Source organism: Dromaius novaehollandiae, chromosome 1 (assembly GCF_036370855.1).
Source record: "Dromaius novaehollandiae isolate bDroNov1 chromosome 1, bDroNov1.hap1, whole genome shotgun sequence".
Taxonomy (NCBI): Eukaryota; Metazoa; Chordata; class Aves; order Casuariiformes; family Dromaiidae; genus Dromaius; species Dromaius novaehollandiae.
In genome coordinates, this window is record NC_088098.1 from 115,667,205 (window position 1) to 115,688,097 (window position 20,893).

Sequence of the window (20,893 nt, forward strand, 5' to 3'; positions counted from 1 at the left end):
ACAATCCTCCATTTAAAATAAAATATAACAAAGAAGAAAATGGATCTGTTTCAGACACTTTGGCATAAAAAACATTTTCTTCTTTTTTTCAAAATCAGATTTCATATTTTGTTGTTACCTATGCTTTACACTTCTCTGTCTCCTTTCTTCCTGCACATCCAAGTAAATCTCTGTCACTTCTTTCTCTTCTTCTGTAAATTATACCTCCCTCCTCTCTCTACTGTGTAAAATCCAGAAAAAAACAGAAGGCCCTTGTACAAGCCAGATGTTTCTCTGACTGATATATACTCCTTCTCTTCTTCACATCATATCATCATATGCATCACACCTGGTTCCTCTCATTTTCCCTGTTCACGTATTTCTTAGCAGTTTTTCAGCAGTTTGAGTGATCTTTTGCTAGTGACAATATAGAAAATGAAATGTAAAACCTTCTAGCAAAGTGACAGCATCAAAGAAGTAATTACGATTTATGCAAATTTTTGTTGCAGGCATCTAAACAAACCCCACAATAGTATAAAGAATGAGATGAAATTAAATATATACACACACTGCTGAAAACTAAATAAAGATCTGCTTAACAAAAGGATAAAATACACTGGACAAATCCCACTACAGTAAGATATATTACATTGCAGTTTATGTTGAAGAAATGCTGCTACCCAAACAAACTGAAACCTGCACCTTTTTCTCTCCTCCCTGACACTGTCTCTCTCCTCATTCTAGACTGTGTATATATTGCAAGTTTAGTGATAACTGCTACCTGCTCTGGCCACAATGCCTGTATTAGCAAAGCTAAATTAAAGGCACCATATTAAAGACCTTATCCAAATCCCACGGAAGTTAAGATATTTCCACGGACTTCAGGTCAAGCCTTTCTGATATGTGAGAGGCATCCAACACCTAGAATAGCCTTCTCATCTCAGTTGAAGCTAGGGAAAATCAAGAGTGCTTCTACTGCAGCTGCAAAATTGGTGTGAGACTGGAATCAGACTTGAGGTTTTTCTTTCACACATTAGTAAATACATTATACACTTCTTTCCAGGCAGAAAGTATCTGAATGATGCCTTAATATACCCTTTCCTTTGCATAAGATCTTGAAAAGAGAATAGGATGAAGTAGAATGAAGTTTATTGATAACCTATGCAATAAATACACTGGAATGACTTGCTTTAGTAACTGATCAGAGTAACAGGATACTAATTTCACTTTGTCTTCTGAATAATTCTTTATCTACTTTTGTATCAGCCAAGTGTAATTTCTTGTTTTCAACAACATTTGGATTAGCACTAAAATTGTTCCAAGTAGGGGATCTTACACTTCATATGTATTTATGTACATATTTCTTCTTTTTATTCACAGACATATATATACAAATATATGTATTTTATATATGTATATGCATATATTACTCTATTATTTAATCTTCTTTGATTCTGGGTTTCTTTATTTTTGTAATTAAGAAAAAAGTTTAGAAACTGTAATGAAAACAGCAGAACTCAATTCACTTGCTGGGTCCAGCAACAGTAGTCCATAGAGCTTAGCAAGGAGTCAAACTTTCCTTAAGAAAGACCACAGAAAGCAGAGAACTGTGACTGACATCTTTAAGGAGAAAATATCAGAACAACATGGGAGAATCAGTCTCACTTCATCATCCAAGCAAGCAATTTTTCAGTTGTGGTTATTAGCACACATTGTGCAATAACACACAATGACAATATGTGTCTTTGTTTTAAACGCACAAGCCTCTTACCCCCTTACAACCTCAGACTACGAGGTATTTTTCTTTTGGGTCAGTGTTACACTGCTACATGGTTTAGTTTCTATATGAACATATACTATATATATATATTATATAATATATATTTTTTAATTATACACCACAAACTGCATACATATGTAAGAAGAAGAATGTGGCTCATGACTCAGTCCTAGAGGCTGCCAGCCTTTCCATATGTTTTTGTGAGCAGAACATCACAAAGAATAGGAAAAGAAATAGCAATGTTAACATATAGGCCTAGTCCTGTTCCTATTTTGAACTAGATGAAGTCTGCTTGCCTCCCAAGACAGAGCTAAAATCTGTATTGCAGTATTTTGGCCCACTCTTTTAATGGGACTAATTTAATACTACATACTACACTACTCATGAGCTTGAGGGAGGTGAGAGGGATGCAGTAACCACACAAGCAGGGAGGTGCAGGGCGAGGAAAGGAGCAGTAGCATCACCTTTCCAGTGGCAATGAGTATAGCTCTGTCCCAGCCTGTGGAGCTTCAGTATATGCATTAATACTATTAGTCTTCAACAGGAAAAATACAGCATCAGTAGATACAGTGCAATCTGCATACATCTTTCTCCTCTTCTTGGGAGACTAACCCAAAAAGAATATGGTAAATAGATCCCTATGCCTATTTATTCTCTTTCCTGAACCTGCAAACCTGATTTATACTGGATACCTTGAACAGAATCAATATTTTATTGCCTGGTGCCCTGAGCTTTTCCAGTCTCCTTTCCAAAGGGCTGCATTATAAGTTTGTTGAGTTTTATAAATATCATATATAAAAACAACAGAGAAACTCTGGAATTCAGTTATACTCAATAGGTGTCATTTTGGTCTCCCTCTAATTGCTTCTGCCAAGATACTCAAATATAACATCCATAGAAATTATATGGAATATGCTAACTACTACATATATTTTTTCCACAACCATTAATTTCTGTATACTAAATTGTATACTTTGGCAGAATCTTCAAGTGTGTACAGTTTAGAGATTGCACTATAATATGATATTGCAACATGAAGTGGGAGTATCTGGAACACTGATCAGACAAATTTAGCAATGGTTTAAAATAGGTAGTTCCACATTTATATATAACACAGAATATTATACATATAAAACTAGCCCTATTAAAGCTAACAAAAGAATTCTTTATCCTCTTTACATGCACACACGCACACTTCCCCTACAGTTTCCATAAAATAGTATTATATATAAATTCTCATTTAGTGGGATTTAAAAATTTTGTAATGACTTTGCTGAATCAGAACCTCGTTCTGCACACATAGCTTTGGTGGAAATTCTCCTCTAAAGCAAAAATAATATATGGATAAAAGCATTTTTTGAACAGTATTACTTTTAGCTGGAAAGAACAAATCTATAAATTGTTATTTTCAAGACTTACTTGTTTTTGGTGGAAGGAAAGAGGAGAAAAAGTGAAATAATAGAAAATATTTTAATTTTTGTTTCCTATATTTCCTCAGTCTGTGAAAACCATTCTTGATAAATCACTTCAGTTTCAGTTTCAGTTTCAAAAAAAGTTTCAGAAAACCACTGTAAATCCAGAAATCTTCCCCATGTTGACTGTCACATTTCTGTTCAAAAATTACTACTAAAATATTCTTCATGAAAAAAAATTAAGATTGTATTTTAATATTTAACTTCATCATTTTGGGGGACAGGCCATCTTTTAATTGAAAATAATATTTTAGTAACACATTGTAAATCAGTTCTAATAACAGATCATGTGAGTGTTGAAATAAACTAAGAGAAAAATATCCAGTGAAAAAGGAATTAAATATATAACGCATGCTAGCTCCTTCACAAGCATTTGAGCCTCTCTGTTTGGAAACTCCACAGCTCTTTCGAATCTTTTTGGATGTTGTAGTTTCATATGGGTGCCAAATTGTTATTTATACTCATTTGCAGTTTTTATTCACACCTATTATTTTGACTTACTAATCTGATTTCTTTACTACACTACAACCATCTCAGAGAAGTTTTTATTACTGAAAGCTGATGCCATCTGAACCTTTTACAATATTACCAAGTATTTGACACTATTAAACTCTTTAAGGGGTCAGGAGGGTCCTGGAGCTTCCCACAGGGGAGAGGTCTCTTGCTCTCTTCTGCAATCTCTACTGGCAGGTGATAGGATGCTTCTGCAGGCTGGGATTAGTCCCAGGGGATTTCACACTGTATGGGGAGCATGGGGGACCCTGGACCCTTCTCTTTTCTTCTCCATGCCCTTTTGAGGCCCGGGAGCCCTATCCCACAGGAGCTCTATCTTAGTATGACCTCCTGCCTCATCCAGTCTCAGAACTCAAAGAAGGGACTCTGTGCCCTGCCAACATCTAGCAACTTAAGCAGTGTTTGCTACCTGAGTACCTGCTATTACTATGGTATCGATATATTGCCAAGCAACACTGTGCATTACCATGACTGTACACATACAAAACTGGAATATTGCAGTGAATTAGAACTGGTTGATATCAAAGCTGAGAATGTCATAATATTTTTTAAAAAAATAATTCATGGAACTTTCAAAAGTGCATATACCTTGGAAAGTCATAATTCTGTAATAATACATGGCATTACAATCTCGTAAGATATTTATTGAGATTACACGTTTATTATTATATATGCATAAGGTAGGTATGTCTAGATGCAGCCTACTGAGAGCGAATTTAGATGTTTATTATAATGACACAGATAGACCCAGATATATAAGTAAACACATAAAAGGGAAAGAAATTAAATACTGCAGCTCCACATGTTTTTCAGAGTAGGAAAAGATTTTTGTTCAGACTCCAATATTTCTTGTGGAAATACTTTGCAAGAGAGGCATGTTTTCCATTAACCTAAATACTGTTAACCCCAATAGAAAACACACTGCTAAGAAAATGACTTGATCATACACAATTCAAAAACACTGTGCTACACATCTGCTTAGGAAGCTGTAGGTAGTAACCTGCTAATGCTGAGATACTAGCTTAATTACTTCTCAAAATTATTTGTTTTTTCTGGAAAGCTAATCCACAGATTCATGTTAATCCACAGATAGTATGTCTGAGATCCACATGACAAGCTTGATCCGGAGCATATGAAAGTCAATGGAAGTTCATTGACATCAAAGGGTTTCAGATCACAACTTAAAATAAGGTATTACAGTACCGCATTGAAAATCTCATCTGTGAGCCCTTCATTCATCTGGGGAGGCATCTTTTCTCTTTCTTTCCCTTTCTTTCTCTCTTTCTATATGTTTCTCCCTTTCGCCTTTCTTCTCATTCTTCCTTGTTTGCTTCTTCAAATCAACTGAACAACCAGATACGGAAAATTCAGTGACACCTTAATGTTGACCTCTCTCAGCCAGAGCTGGAGTCAGTGCATTTCTGAACCTCAAAATGGTATGTGGGTCTGAGAAATATGAGGTTGGCAGCAAAGGTATCCTCTGCCTCCTAAGGCACGATTCACAAGCATTTTGGCATGCATGATTACAAAGTTGTTGCCGTGATTGCATATGTTTTCTGGGATGCTGTCAATTCCATCGTTTGTTGCCATTGTGCAGTATTTCACTGTTTTCTATTGTCTCAGGCACCTTTCCTCACATTTCTCTTCTTCCTATAAGAAAACAAACATGTGGCATACTATTCACTTTTATGTTGTGCTGTTTGCCTTAGCTGCAGCCATTAAAAGGAAGGTGTAAACCACAGATAGTGTTGACTCCATTATTAAAAAATACGTTGAATGTTTCCAACTCAATCCTTGTTAAAGGCTTTGGGTTTGTTTTTTAGGTTTTGCTCTACTACTGGTTGTTTAATTACTGATGTGGAGGCAGTTTTGCATCTAAACCAAGGAGATTTTATTTAGAATTTGATGACCCCTTCACAGCACAGGACACAGCATCAGTGGACGAGACCCAAGGGAGGTACTTTCTTTGAGGTATCCACAGAACTTCTATTTCCAACATGAACAGAATAGTCCTGCGATATCAATATTATTGAGCCACAGGAAATGAGTGGTGTCAGAGTCCGTAAACAGTCTCCTCAGTGAGCAGTGAAAGACTGCACACTTCATGAACTTAGTGTGCTCCAGACTCCCCTTAATTCTTCTTTCCCACTCATTTCTATTATGGAGATGTCTGATTATAGATACTCTGTTATAAAGACTCCCTTTTCACACACAGGCACACACAAGCTCACTGTGCGTGTAAGGCATCTGATTGCAATTTGGGCTGGTCTGCAATGGACACTCATAGCAGTCCCAGTGTTGCTTTTCCTGGGTACGCTTTTACTGAACCTTTCTTTGATGTATGCCCTAGCAGAGTTTCTGACACTGAGCAAGGCAAACAAGGCAAATTCAACCTAGCCAATTTCTGGTCTGAAGCGGAGATACCAAAAAAGATAAAATAGGTGACAAATCCCTGGGAGAGCAAGTTGACTGTTTTATGCCTTCAAAATGCTTCCAGCTAATGTTAGCCAAATATCACAAACAAGTAGTCTGTCAGGCCAGCACAGCCTAGCAGCAAGAAAGAAATGGAGAAATTAAATTCCTTCTCTAAACAGAGAACACAGAGCAAAGCTTTAGCAAAGATGTGCCTCTGACCAACTCCTGCCAAGACATATTGCTTGGGAGAGCAAAACCCAGTAATCAAGTCTGTTCCACTGTAGGATGAAAAGAACAAATGTTGATCTAGTTTCCAATCTGAGAGAAAGCTCTCCTTCCCTGAGGGCACAGTTTAGCTTATTAAGCAACTTTTCTTAGCACAAATAGTCAGCAGTTTGGGACTTCGCACCATCAGCCTGATCAAGACAGCTGGCAAATATCACCTGTCACCTGAGTGCACAGAGTCTGATATTATGCCATCATACCTTTCCTGTGCACCTGGAATCCTGCTACACTTTCTTTCCATTTGGAGACAGAATTAAATTAATATTATTTTAAAAAAACAGCTCACTATTAAAGCTGTCAAAATCTTCCCCAGAAGAAGATGTTTCATGACAACCCAAGATGTCCTCGTGTTTCTGTTGTTTTATCTGTTGAAGTTTTTTTTCTTCTTTTCACAGACTTTCAATAGTTGGGGGATGCTTCTCATCTTTTGCAAAAATAAATTAATACATTAAATGCACTGTATTTTTCAAGCAATGTTAAAAACTCGGTAGAGATTTATCTAGCTAAACAGTAAGTGTGTGCTACAATAATATTTATAAGTTTTTACACCATAAGAAACAACATCACACGAGGCAAAGCTTTTTCTGTAACATGACAGGGAAAAGGACAGTGGCATAATTTGTGGGAACACTGCAACAGCTATGATTATAATGCACTTTCTCTTCTTTTATGGTAGCAGTCAGATTTCTAAGCATACAGATAAGAGCAGAATGGCACAGGCACACCTTGCCTTCCTTGGAGTGGATTGGAAGTGAACATCACTATGGCATAATCTAAACCCCAATAGGCATCAAGGGTTGTGCTACCACTACACACACAACCTAGCCTGACTGGGAGTGGAGGTGTTTTCTTAGGCCACGTGGTTATGTCTGAACCGTATATTTGCTGCACGAGCTACCTGAAGAAAGTAGAAGAGCTCACTCCCTAAAGGCTGATTTCCTCTGCAGTAATGCGCCTCTAACAGATATGTGTTTATTTACATCATATCTGTAGGCCTTATGAAATCTTTGTCGGTTCCAAGGAAACCATCAAGTTTATGTAATTATGACATTATACTTCAGTACTCAGTGTAAACAAGGGTCAGAGATATCCCAGATCATGAAAATATTAGCTTCCAGATCCAGACTGGATCTTGCAGGCCTTGTTCAGATGTCTGTATTGTGCCTCCAATGCTTCCCAGGTCCAGGCAGGACCATCAGCACAGATGAGGCATGGTGCAACCCTGTTTCAAGTCTGCTTCAGAAGCAGTACTGATGCCTCTTTACCCAACATAATAAGCTTTTACAGATCCCTGAGCATGGTGCAGCACATGATGAGGCATCACATTAAACTTGCTAGGCAGACTGATTGCTGAGGTTGAATGAAAGCGCCCTGCTGAATCCACAAGGGTCTGTCACCCACAGGTATTGCTCTCTCCAACACTCTTGTTCTAAGCGTGCGGTACAAATACACCTAAGTGAGCTCCCTGTGGAACAGGCTCCAAACTCGGAAAGTTAGAAAATTCTTTCATTTTATGCTAAAGAAAGCTCGTCTTATTTAGCAGCAGGTAAGCTGATCACTGTTAGACCTTTAAGCTCACATCAGCCTGAATCCACATTTTGCTGGTCCAAACAGATTACCAGTCTGCAGTCAAAGAAGAAGAATATTTTGTACTTCTGTTCTTCTTACAACTGATAAAATTACACTTCTCAGCATTTAAAAAGTCTTGCTGCGTATTTCTGGTGCAAATGCACAGAGCACTAAAAAATATCAGTATCATAAATGGTACTTGTTCAAGTAGGATATGCAGTTACAAAAACATTATTTTAAACAGCCATGGAACATTATACTTCTGAACATGTGAATAGATACTCTGTCTTTTCTATCCTCTTTCAGAGGCTCGGCTGTCTGACAATCCTCTGTGTTTAAATGGCATTTAATATCTAAACTGCTGTGTTTCAAAACTATGTTCAGCTTTTCAATAACTGCCACTCTGAAGAAACAAATATTCTCCTGAACACCTCTGGTGATGAATTAAGATCCAGCTCTAATTCACATATTGTTCTTAATACCCAGAGAGCATTTATATTTTTCAATGCTGCGAAAGATACTCCTGATGGAAATACAATTGTTCGATTTCCATGTTGACACTACAGAAGGAGAAAAAAGAAAGGACATTATGGCTACAAAACAGTGAAGTCTAAGATCTCTAAAGGTGTTACCATGCTCACAGCTGTTCTTACATGCTTTGAGGCATCTTCTATCAAATACACTAAGCGCCTAGAAAGTAGGTACCCCTGATTCAAACCACATGTTGCAACTCCTAGCTGCTCTGATGATCTCATCTCTCAACCATCATGTGCCGTTGTGGATTGTGCAATCCTCCCCTTCATTCTCAGTCCTGGCTTGTTTAATAGAGCTCATTTGAACTGTGTTTTTCCACAATACATAGGAGTATAAATATTAATTTCTCACTTTCTGTACCTATAATTGAATTTCACTTCAGAAATAATATTTGCAGAGGTGTCTCCAAAAGATAGTTAAAAAATATGTGGTTCCCCAGTTGTAATAAATTGAACTCCCTGCATGTATTGAATATAGCACCCTGTAATTTTTGTTCATTAATTCTCCATAATTGTGTCTAATTGCATCTGTTATTTATGCAAACCTCCCAAAGCCTTGCACATAAATAACTCCCATTGACTTCAAGAGAAGTTACTCATATCCTGCAGTAGGAAGAGAGTCCTGTTTACATTTCATTGCAGATTTTGCTTCATAAACTCAAGAGTGTTTGGCCGCCTTTAACACAAATCCAAGAAATTCGCTTACGTATCTGAAGAATGAAAGAACCAGAAGAACTGAAATGTAAGAATAAATTGTTTCAAGGTAGTGCTTCACGCTTTCTTTCATGCTTTCTCTCAGGCTTGGGAGGAGCACGTAGCTTCATAACTGAAAATGTGTGAAAATATGTGATGAACAATCTCAGTATTTCTCTTCAAATCCTTTCTCTCTTCTTTGCCATTTCTATAAAATGTTAAAATGAATTACCCTGATCTGGCACTGATTCTGCTGCCTATTATATTAAAAAACATCTTTCATATTCCATTTTACAATATTCCCAGGCTTTGTCTCTCTGTATCTCCCTCTCTTTTTAGAATATATTTGGGACAATTTTATTTGTTGACCAACACCTGGTCAGTGAGATACTGGACAATGAAGCACTACAGCAGTGTAAAGATACATGTGTTGACATATATGATAGAAGAGGAATAACTTAGGTTAATGTGTATGTATTACTAACAGCATGAAGCCAGGTTCTTACTCATTTTCCCTACTCATGTGGGATGCCATCTCACTCCACAAGTATGTCTGTTAATTACAATAACTGAATATTCTAAATCTGTTTTCAATAGAAAATAGAGTTTATCTGAAAATGATAAAGTAGGGAGTATCTATTATGTCTACAAATATATTTGTGGATGACGAGAGGTATGTGCATTACCTGCCTAATCACTTTGCTGACGTCTTCCATCACTTTCCTCTATCTTTATTCCATCCTCTAATCAGTTAATTCCAGAGAGAGAAATCATGTCTTTGATCAGAAAGGACCACATACATTGCCTGTGCTTTGGAAATCTCAGTAAAGAATATATATGCAGTTAGGATTCTTATTATGAACAAGAAATCATTTAGTTTTAAATAGCAATAGGTGAATATTTCCACCTACAGACAGTAAATTATGATGAATGCAGGGGAAGAGTGAAAGACAAATCTTGACTTCATATTTCCTGAACAGTTGGCAATTACAGTTTTTGAATTTTATTATTTGAGTGGGCAATCTCTTCTTAGTAATAATTCTCTTTTGATTAAATCTTCTGGTGATTAGATCTGTATGCACTAAGCTGGATACCAATTTCAAAGACAGATGTCCCTTTTCTTTCACCCACAGTGAAATTTATCCATATACAGAAGGCCAGTCTGAGGCCAATTCACCATTTAAAAGTCACTGGATTTTGCAAAACAGAGTTAAAGTACAATTTAATTAGTGCCTAGGGCTACCTCTGGCTCCTTGCAAGGGGGGAATTTCACCCATAAATCTTTATACATCTTGTTCCACTGATAAATTAATACTGAACCTGAATTTTTTAATACAAGGAACAGGTAATAGTTGAGCCTGCTGAGTGAGGCTTTTTCAGCATCTTTGGACTGGAAATAAAGTGTTCCCCAAGTGGACATAAAATACATGGCAAGTTTAACAACCTTCTTACGTTGTCTCTTAAAATTCTCCCTGGCCCAATGTAAAAATCTATTTGAGTGATTTCAGATAGCTTAAAAGAGAGCTCCAGCCTCCTACTTAATATCTGTGCTAACATCATCATCCACCATGTTCAGGAAATAATTATTTTGCAAGGGGATACTTTCTTTTTATGGATAATAAAAATATTTGCTGGCTGGGATAATAAACCTTTATTAGGAGGAAGAAGATCAAATTATTTTTTATCAAAATATTCAGTAATTCTTCCACTTAGCTTGATTCTGCTTAGTTTAAATTCAAACAACAAGATTTGTCTGAATTCAGTGATGCTGGATCAAGTCTGTGAGAACTCCTTACAAAAATGGTGTTGACTCCCTAGACAAAACACTAGCAGCATCTTAGCCAGTTACTAGTGCATATCCGGAAAATCAATTACTTGGAAGAATTTTCCTGCCCAGATCTCCGCACCATCTACCCTGGACTTATGCAGTAACTGAAAGCATAGAGTGAAAACAGTTGCTAACCATTTGCTGAGAGCTTGTTATATATACATTTTGCTGGTATATTTCCTGCTGATATCAGAGTATATCCAAAAGCTATATTATTAAATGTGTGGTATTAGAGCTCTTCTGTGAGGGAAACCTAACACTTTGTTTTGATAGGGACTGTATACAGAGTTAAAGGAAGTGATCAGCATGAAAAGTATGTCATTTAATTTGGCTACCTAGGCCCCACAATGCAAATCACTGCTTCGCCCATGTGAAATACTACCACACTTCAGAGGGTCCCCTCTCCAGCCCAGGACAGTGACTAATATAAAAATGCACTAGCAGACCAATCTACTGCTTTTATGACTTGGGTGCCCAATCCTCATGAGCGGCAGAGAGCTGCTGCAAGATACGAGTTCCTTCAAAGCTTTTTGAAGCAAAGAAGTGCTCGACAGCATCAGTCTCTAGCAAAAATTGTACAAATCAGGCAGGGTGGGATCCTGACAAAAAAAGCATAGCCCATGTAAATTCTTATTAAAATCAGCAGTATGTGGTGAGGACTTGAGAGCAAGGCTTCACCCTTGGAAGCTATAAGCAACCAATAATTAGATTTCCAGGTCTCACTGTCCCTTTATGGGATTCTCAATTTGAAAGAGTGTAACTAACCAGTAAATGATCTGCTGTGGTCTCGGAAAGCAAACTGAATCAACATGTAGAGGATTTAGACCATTCCGATAAACACATTTAAAAACAAAATCAACAGGAGTTTTCAAATAGGCCTTGAGTGAAAAAATTTTGAGGGCCTGTATAATATCTCCAGCTGATATCTTCTCCATATGTGCCTGAACTGCAAAGCGGCCAAATAGCACTCTGAAAGCTCTAGCAGCTCTGACGGAATCTCACAGCGCACAGCTCCGCTGGAGCAAGAGTGCAGCGAAAATTCCTGGCGAGGAAATACATCACTTAAAAACAGACAAGGTCCAGGAAAAAAGTCATGGAAAACATTGAAAACAGTCATATGGCATTGCTAGATGTTAGCAAATGTCATTTTTTAACCAAAAAAGCTGAAAGTCAGCATGATAGAGTGTATCGTGCTTGTTTTCATATCAGAAGTATTTTTTTCTGCCCTCTTAAGTGAAAAAGCTACATATGAATTCTCTTTTTTTTTTTAAAAAAAAAAAAAGCCTTCTTACTGTGCTCAATCAACTGAAAATTAAGCACTGAATGCACTCCCAAGACAGAACCTTACCAAGTTTGTATGTTCACCAATCAGAGAGTCATACTGAACTGGGCATATCAAAAATGAGGGAGCTTTCATTTACTTAATTGGCTTGTTAACATTCCCCACATCCCAAGATAAGAATTCATAATTACTTACGCTTACCTACAACTCAAGAGGTTCATTACTGTATACAACTTCATCCGTGGCAAACACTACATTGCTACCCTTAATAAGAACAACCTCAAAATAGACTCACAGAAAGAACCGGAGAAGTGCATATTTCACAAATAATACATTTCCCTCCCCAAGACAAGCATTTTTCTCCATTCTTTAAAGCTGCTCTGCTGTCCACAAAGTATTACTTTGGCAGTCCAAAGGAACCTTCGCTAGATATGCAACAGGGGTTAGCTAAGATGAGCCTGGGTTTGCGTCAGCAGTTGTAGGTGGCTCCTATTCTGCTCTAACTCTGGAGAAAGCCTATCTTGAAGCACATGCTTAGAAAGGCAGATGGACATGTCCATCCGGAGGATGCGGTGCAGCAGGGTGTGGTACTGCAGAAACCCTACACTACTGCTGATCCAAGCCAGTCAGCACAGCTCAGAAGCTGCTCTGCAGGTCCTGCTAGCTTGGGAGCAGTTTTAGATAAAAACAATTATACTGCTTTCAGGGCTGAACTGGCTGGCATGAACCATATTTGGAAGTGTCTACACTGCACTCCCTGGCTCTTCTACCTTGTATTGCTACTTTTCCCTTTTATTTATTTATTTGAAGTTAACATTAAATGAGAATGGGTCCAGAATTTGAGAGATTTTTACATGAGGTGCAGTGCAACAAGCCAAATTGCTACCTAGAAAACATATAAAAGGCATGATGTATTAACATACTGGTCATGCAGCTCCAAAAGCAAGTAAAGAATACTACCAAATCTCTTTTACCATCTTTTAGGCAACATGAGAGTCTCCTTTTCACTTGTTAATTCATTCTGACTATTACACTATTCAACTATATTTAAACCAGATGCAGATTGCCAATTTTTTTCCTTTTTTTCTCTTTTTGTATTTGTTGGTAATCTGCTGCGCTTGGCTAACAAGAGCTGCTTTTGTTAAGAACTGCTGCTGCAATACATTTAAAGATCAGATGTCATCTAACTCTTTATCCCCAAAATCTCTCAGGTTTATCAGGATCTCTGTTTACATTATCAGATTACAGCTAGAGTGATTTTTGAAGAAGACAGCTGTTGTAAATAATACTATGCTCCTAAAAAAGATCTGTAATGTCTTATAATATCACTGAAGGGATAGCTTAAAGCTTACATGATTTGGGAGCGTATCACTCCCTGACAGTCAGTACCTGTGCCTTCATCTAAAGGAGTGACTCAAATTAAACAGTTCTGCTGAGTTCAACCCACATCCATGACTGATCTTTAGGAAACAAATGGTCACCGCACTAGGAAGTTTCAGAAGCCAGGCTATGATGCAGGCAGGTATAGATGTGGGGTCAGGAGGCAAAAAAAAGATTTTCTTCCCCAGAACTACTCAGGATCTGCTCTAAAGAGCACTAAGATGGACACTGTGTGATGTGTCTTCATTTCTGGATATGTGCATAGAAGACCCAAACATTGATGAATTTCTCTTTACTATTCCCTGAGCCTATTCCTAACTCCACCAGTCCTTGCTCTCCTCTGCTGTCATGCTTTGAAAGGGGTAGCAGCCTAGACACATATCCTGCCCCTAAAAATCCTACTCTTCCTTCCGTAGCAGGAACACAACAAAAGCCATAAGGCTGTTGAAAAGTTTAAGAATTTTAGCAAGATGCCCACCATGTACAACTCCAAGCCATGTATTTTTTCCCCTTTAATTTGGTCCTGCAAGGCATATACTGGCATGAGAAGTTTACATTGAGAAGTCCACAGAAATATTCATCTTGACTTAGAATGGGTTTCTCCTCTGATAACCACACAAACAAGGCTACAGCTGCTAGCTGCTTTTTCATCACAGCTGTAGAACTGCTCCCACAATTCCTGTCCCTTTAAAATACTAATAGCTCCCAAATCATATAAGACACACTGTTTCCATCTGCATAGCTGCATGCTAGATTTTAATTGCATTGTGCAATCTAATTTGTTGGGGTCCTTCTGAAAGAAAGCATAGCTGTCATTCTCATGCTACATTTTGAGTTGTAAATTTTCTGGAGAAAATGAGAGAGAACGTATTCCATTCCTTCAGCATAGTGGCTCACTTCAGAGTTAGAAAAATGTAGCTGCCTACAACAGGAAAAAAATTGAGATCCTACAAAATTATTCATGAAAAACAGAAAAAAAATCAATCCCTACACTAGTCAAGAACTGAATGGTCATGGCACAGAAGATTCAAGTCTTTGTTCTGCTTATACCTCAGTGGGGATGATAAGACCGCTTAGGGACAAAAAATTTCTCAGAAAAACTTTTGTCAAAACTAGTATATCTGCACAAAAAGTTTCATTTTTGAACCTTTTCCAAAAGAGAAATGTTTTAGCAAAAATAATCAGCTTCTGCTAGTGATGATATGTGTCACAAAAGCATTACTGAGTATCTGAAAGAGAAAAAGAGCTTTTGTCAAATATCCAAGCTTTGCAAGAGTCCTTTAAATTACAGGTAGACTGCTCCAATACGAAGATAACTTACTTTCCTGCTCATTACTGACCTATGGTCTGTGTGAGCTGTTCCAAACTGAATGCCTCTTGTCTTGTCAGATAAACATGGTCATGCTGAAAATGAGACTCTGTTCCTAAAAAGAATGGAAGTCTTAAGAAAAAGAAAAAAAAAGGTCTGTTGCACTCCTATGCTAGTGTCATTGCACTCCTATGTTAGTGTCATTAAAAAGGGTTTAAGTTACAGCTGTCAAAGCCAAAGTCATAACTAGCTACATGATAACTATAGTTTGATACCATTATTTCACTGAGTTTAATTCAAGCAAAAAGATTGGCTTGTTGCCTCTGGGTAGGCCATTAAGAAAGTAAATTATAAAGGTTTTTCTTGATCCAGAACTATTATTTAGTACTAATCATAAAGATGATCAAAAGATCAGAACCATTTTGGACCATTTTGTTAGATGTGCTTTTACAAACAGCTAGGAAGTGGGATTTTATCTTATGCTGCATAAAAAGGAAAAATAGCCTAAACAGAATAAGTGTAAGAACAAAAACAGCAACAATGCTAATAAAAGTAATGGACAATTAGTCTCCTGTTCAAATGGAAGCAGTGTTTTATTTGGTAGCAGATGAATTTAGTCCCCATGAGGGAAAGACCAGCGGAGTAGATGAGGTGCACATCCATTGCTTCAGGGGTTCAGCATGCCAGCCGCAGCGCTGCTGTGCTCTTCACACGTGCATTGCCTGGTGCCTTTCTCTCTGGACACAGAGAGTAAGCCCAAATCTCTGCAGTGAGCAGATGCCGCCAGACGGCTAAGTTATCTGAGTAAAGCTGATCAGGTTTGTTCTGGATATCAACTCAAAGAGAAAACTTACTCAAGATGCCCATGCATATGGAGGTACTATGCAGTCCCACATCCAGGTAAGCACGCCTGGAAGAGCTACACAACCACAACAAGTAGGAAACCCTGAGCTTGTGGATCTGCACCTGCACTTTCAGCAGATCAGAAAGACACACAGGAAAATCCCCACAACAACCAATGAAAATTAGCCAGAAATATTTGTCATGGAAAATTCTGGGAAGAAAATTTTTCCAGTTTTGACTTTCAGGTTTATTTGGATCAGAGTATTTTTAATTACTGGTGAGATTAGGCTTTTTGATAAAAAATTTGGAAGTTGGAATTGAAAGAAAGAAATTAAAGAGTTTTCATTTCCAAGGCAAAGCCATTTTTCATCCCCAAAATATTTGACTGAACTTATGCACTTCTTTATTCCCCTTTCTCTACATGAAAGAAACAATGACTGCCTTCAGAGAGCCCTCCCTGTGATTCTGGGTTGGCCCAGGAAGAAAGGTCAGCATGGGCACGGGTATGGGTGTAGGATAAAAACAACCAAGTGAAAAAAGAGATTATTTAGGGGAGGACACTGGAGCGTATTTCAGGAAAAGTACTCTTGTGTACTTCCCTGTTGTTCCTTACGCATTATTATTGCCCACTGTCCTGGCAGGATACTGGGCAGGATGAAGCGGCCCAGGGCAGCTGTTCTCATATCCTTCATCATAATAAATGCTACCTGTACATTGATCTCCAGAAAACAACACTGACTCCACTGTAAAGCCTATGTGCATTTCTATCAGATGCTTTACCGCTCCTTCAAATGTCCCATGGAGAAACGTTGGGTGAGAGAGTCCCAGGCATCAAAGGCTTCAGCACCGAAACACACAGATGCAACTTCACTGATTTGGTGTCACAGGTACATAAAGTCATTGTCAACAGCATGGAAATGAAGCCCCCAAGCCCTTCTCCAACATCATCGTTCTTCAGTAATGCCCCATGGGAGCACCATGCTCCCTTGCTTCCTTCTTCACCTTGCCTTCTTGTCACTCCAGTATAGAAATATCAGTGGTAAAACCATGTAACAGAGGGCAGCCTAATGTTGTAGGCTAGTTCTGAGTGATGGTAGTAACTATAGATCACTCCATAGCTAATGGTGCATTAGACAAGAGACTTAGGAGGGGTCATAGGCAAGTGGTCACTACCTGTGAAATTTCACACAGTGGTAGCTTTTAACGACCATGAGTTTTCTTTATCATTTCTACTTGGTTTCTCTTTAAAAAATTCTCAGAGGTTTTTCATTTTGAGCTCCAAAGGGAACTTGTGCTTAGAGGTCCTATCTTTTTACTATTAACTGGAAAAATCTATTTAAAAATTTGTCTACACAAAATGTAATAGGAAAGTGAAGTTTATTACTGCCCTCACAGCTGACTGATGGATAAGGACCAAATGCAAACACAGTTTTCTCATCAGAAGCCACACTATTTTCCTCTGTCATGAATAAAAAAGTGTTGATTTAGTGCCACTGGTCTATGGTAAACAGTTGGTGGATAAAATACATCTTACTAGCAACTGTACTTTTATTTCCCATTGGTCTATCTCTGTCCCTGTCCAATCCCTATTACCAGTTTATCATTAAAAAAAAGTAAATTAATACACACTCCAAAAAAAGTTATTAAGTATTTCACATTATGTTTCAGACAGAGTATCTCACAACTGCTAGGAAATTGAAAGCTAAAACATGTACTATTACATATGCTGCTCTTTCACCCTAAGTCCATACCTGATCATTCCCACATGTGCTATATACCCTTACACGTGTCCCAGAAAGCAGCCTGTGCCTCCTTTGTGGCTGTGCATACTACCAGGCACTACATACATGCACGGGACTAGAGCTAGCAACGTAGTGGATAAAGGAGGGCAAAAGGAAGCAGAATGAAGGTTGTAGGGAACAAGCCAAAGAAGATGGCACTTGTTATATGGTTATTTGTGTCAGTTAAGTTGTACAAGCAGCAGATTTTTCCAGCTTAATGTAATCATACAGTTGCAGAAGGTTGGGTTTTCTATCTATTTATTCTCTGCCTTTAACACTATTAGCAGGATAGCTGCAGTGTTTATAAAGGAAATTAAGATTGAGGAATGTTACATGACTGTGGAAGTACATGACTGTTGTTCTACAACTGGAACTTGCAGAAAAGAGTTCAACAGAGGTGATTTTTACAATACCATAATTACATTCTTGGGGGAAACGTACAGGCGCCCCAGTGGAGGTATATTGCTTTGCATGAGATTGTGATGTGCCTATAATTGTTTTCTAGAGTCCTAAGATACTCTGATAACTAGGACCCTTACAAATCTTTGTCATAGAGCTCAGGTTTAGCATAATCATTATATCAGTCACTTCAGATCATATTCTAATTATTATAAATGTTTCAGAGTGCTCCAAAAGAAAAAGATAACCACTTTTTGTTCTGATATAAAAGTTTGTTTGAAGTACTTTAGGATACAAACTTAAAAAAATTCTCACCACTGGAAAGTCATTTCATTATTTCTAACTGAGTATACAGAGTAACGACAGCATCAGTAGTGGAAACTTCAAGGTATGAGCTGTCTTTTCCTAACTTAACAGTTTTTTGATGTTTTAATTAATGTATTTGAATATGATGACTGAATATAACAATTCCAACAGAAAATTCCAGCAATCACTGCCTCATTCCTCACATGAGCAACCAGATCCCATGTCCAGTTGTCACCCACTAGCTTAAGGTGGTGGGAATAGTAGCCTTGGGTGAAGTAGATAGTTTCCTCCTCTTTCTAAAACCTGTTAAATCTGTCTAAACTTTAAAGCATTGTTCCTCTGCTCCTAGAAAATTCTTTTCTTTGGAAATTCTAACGAGATGGACAACTTGCAGCATCTAAAAACTATACTATGCTGTTTTCCCTATTCACAGATGCAGATACCGTGCTGGGGGACAGAGATGAACTTGCTATGACTAACCACACTCTGTATCTTTTAAAGCTGCTATAGTATAATGCTGAGGAGGAGGAAGGCTGATTCTTACTGGCTATCATAGACTGTTTCTAAATTAAAAAAGGCTACTGTGACAATTTTAATAGAAAATGAAGCAGCACTCTGGAATAAGAAAGAAAAAATATTCCAGGAAAAGTGAACAGGCCACTAGTTAAAACACACAGAAGATATTTATGCATGTGCCCCTCCAGAGATTAGGTGAGGTGTTCTAATGAAGTGTACTTTTGAAAAACACAAATTTTCCAATAAATGGGTGGAACTGGAAAACTGTTCAGTTCAAATCTGTGCAGGCAGAGGGAAGAGAGGACCACTTTATACCAAATGAATGGAGTGCATTTTATAGTTTCTTTCTGATTTCAGCTGATAATTATAATTGGCTTGTGATGTTCAAGACAATCACAGACATCTGCAACTTGTAATTGGTCCAGATGCATATTTTCCTTGGTGTGCATTATCATTTAGACAATCTGCTTGTATCTCATCTGTATATTTCTTTCACGTGAAATGAAAGATATGCATAGATACACAGTTTACCTGTAACATCATTTTCCTAATCCCACCTGTATATTTTTACTGTAAACTTTCTCCTACATAAAGACCCCTATATCTTGCCAACCATACTTTCCTGAGGTGTTTCTTGAAGGCAAAAAACTGTTTATCTTGTGTAAATCTGTAAGCGTAGCAGTACACATGTTTTCCAGTCTGGAAAAACCTTGAAGACAGCACACTACTGTACAGGTGTAATTAAGAAGGTGTCTTTTCCTCACAATAGAAAACTGATGCTACACAAAGATTCAAAGCTCTTTTGGTTCATTTTCCAACTTTTAAAATTGCAACCCTGGGAGAAGTGGAGATTGAATAGCCTGAACAGTGGGAGTAAAAACATGATCTTTTTAGCCCTCTAAGTCATTGGTCTGAGTCCAGATCTGGCCAGTAGTAACCCAAAGCCATCTAGTAGCTATTTAGAAATCTGTGTATCATGAAGCAGTGGCCGCATGCCAGGAACTGATTAGGCATTGCTAGCCTGTGCTCTGTGAAGGACAAAGTGATGGCACATTGATGAGGTAACGTGAGAAGTTTGTTCAACTGCTGCCCAGGCTGGACCTGCTCTGTGGATAAATAGAGGACTTCACACTCAAGAACTTGAAGTTTGGATCTTCTCACAAGCAGGCATTTTTAAAGATGTAGTAGTCAATGTCAATACTTGCATTTTTACCAAGACTATCTAAATATTTCATTTTACTCTGTTATCTAGCACATGGATCAGGGTGAGTTTAAAGCATACCCTTGATCCACCAACAGCACAGATTTTCCAGCTCCATCCCAGAGCTGAATGTAACTGTAACTCTAATGTAGCTTCTGAATTAAATTAAAATGGCCTAACAGAAATGCATCTCAACTTATTTCCAGTATAAGGGTACATGCACGTGTTGCTTGACTGCCTCAGTAATGTCTGCATCAACACCACCAGCCACTCCTGGGTGAGGTGGGGCAACACCTTTATTTCCACCTTATTGACAAGAAGTTGAGGCACAAAGAAATTAAGGCCTGGACCCACAAGGACTCTGAAGTAAATAGTAGATAGGTGCCTCCTACTTTTGACACACTAATCTGAGTTTCTTTCCACACCTCCCATCCTGGCTGAAGCTGTGCTAGGTGAAGGTATTCCTGTCCCCAGCAGTTTTCCTCTTCTCCTTGCCAAAGGTTAATACCCGCTCAGGTCTGGCAGAATAACTGTACATGTAACCCTCCCCTCGCACAGTTCAAAAAACTGGAAGGGGTAGCAAAGACACACCATTTACGATGTTGAAGATCCTGGACATCAACACAGACAGCAGTTATCCCAGCAGAGCTGAGATGGTGGGAGCCCCTGACAGAGGTGAGCAGGGAGTGCAGGAGGGGAGGCACAGGAGTAATGCAGAGCAGTAAGTTTCACCCAGCACAGTTACCCCAGAAGATCATAGCCTAAACATCAGCCCTGTCTCTAGATTTAGGCAAAGCAGAGAGATGTCT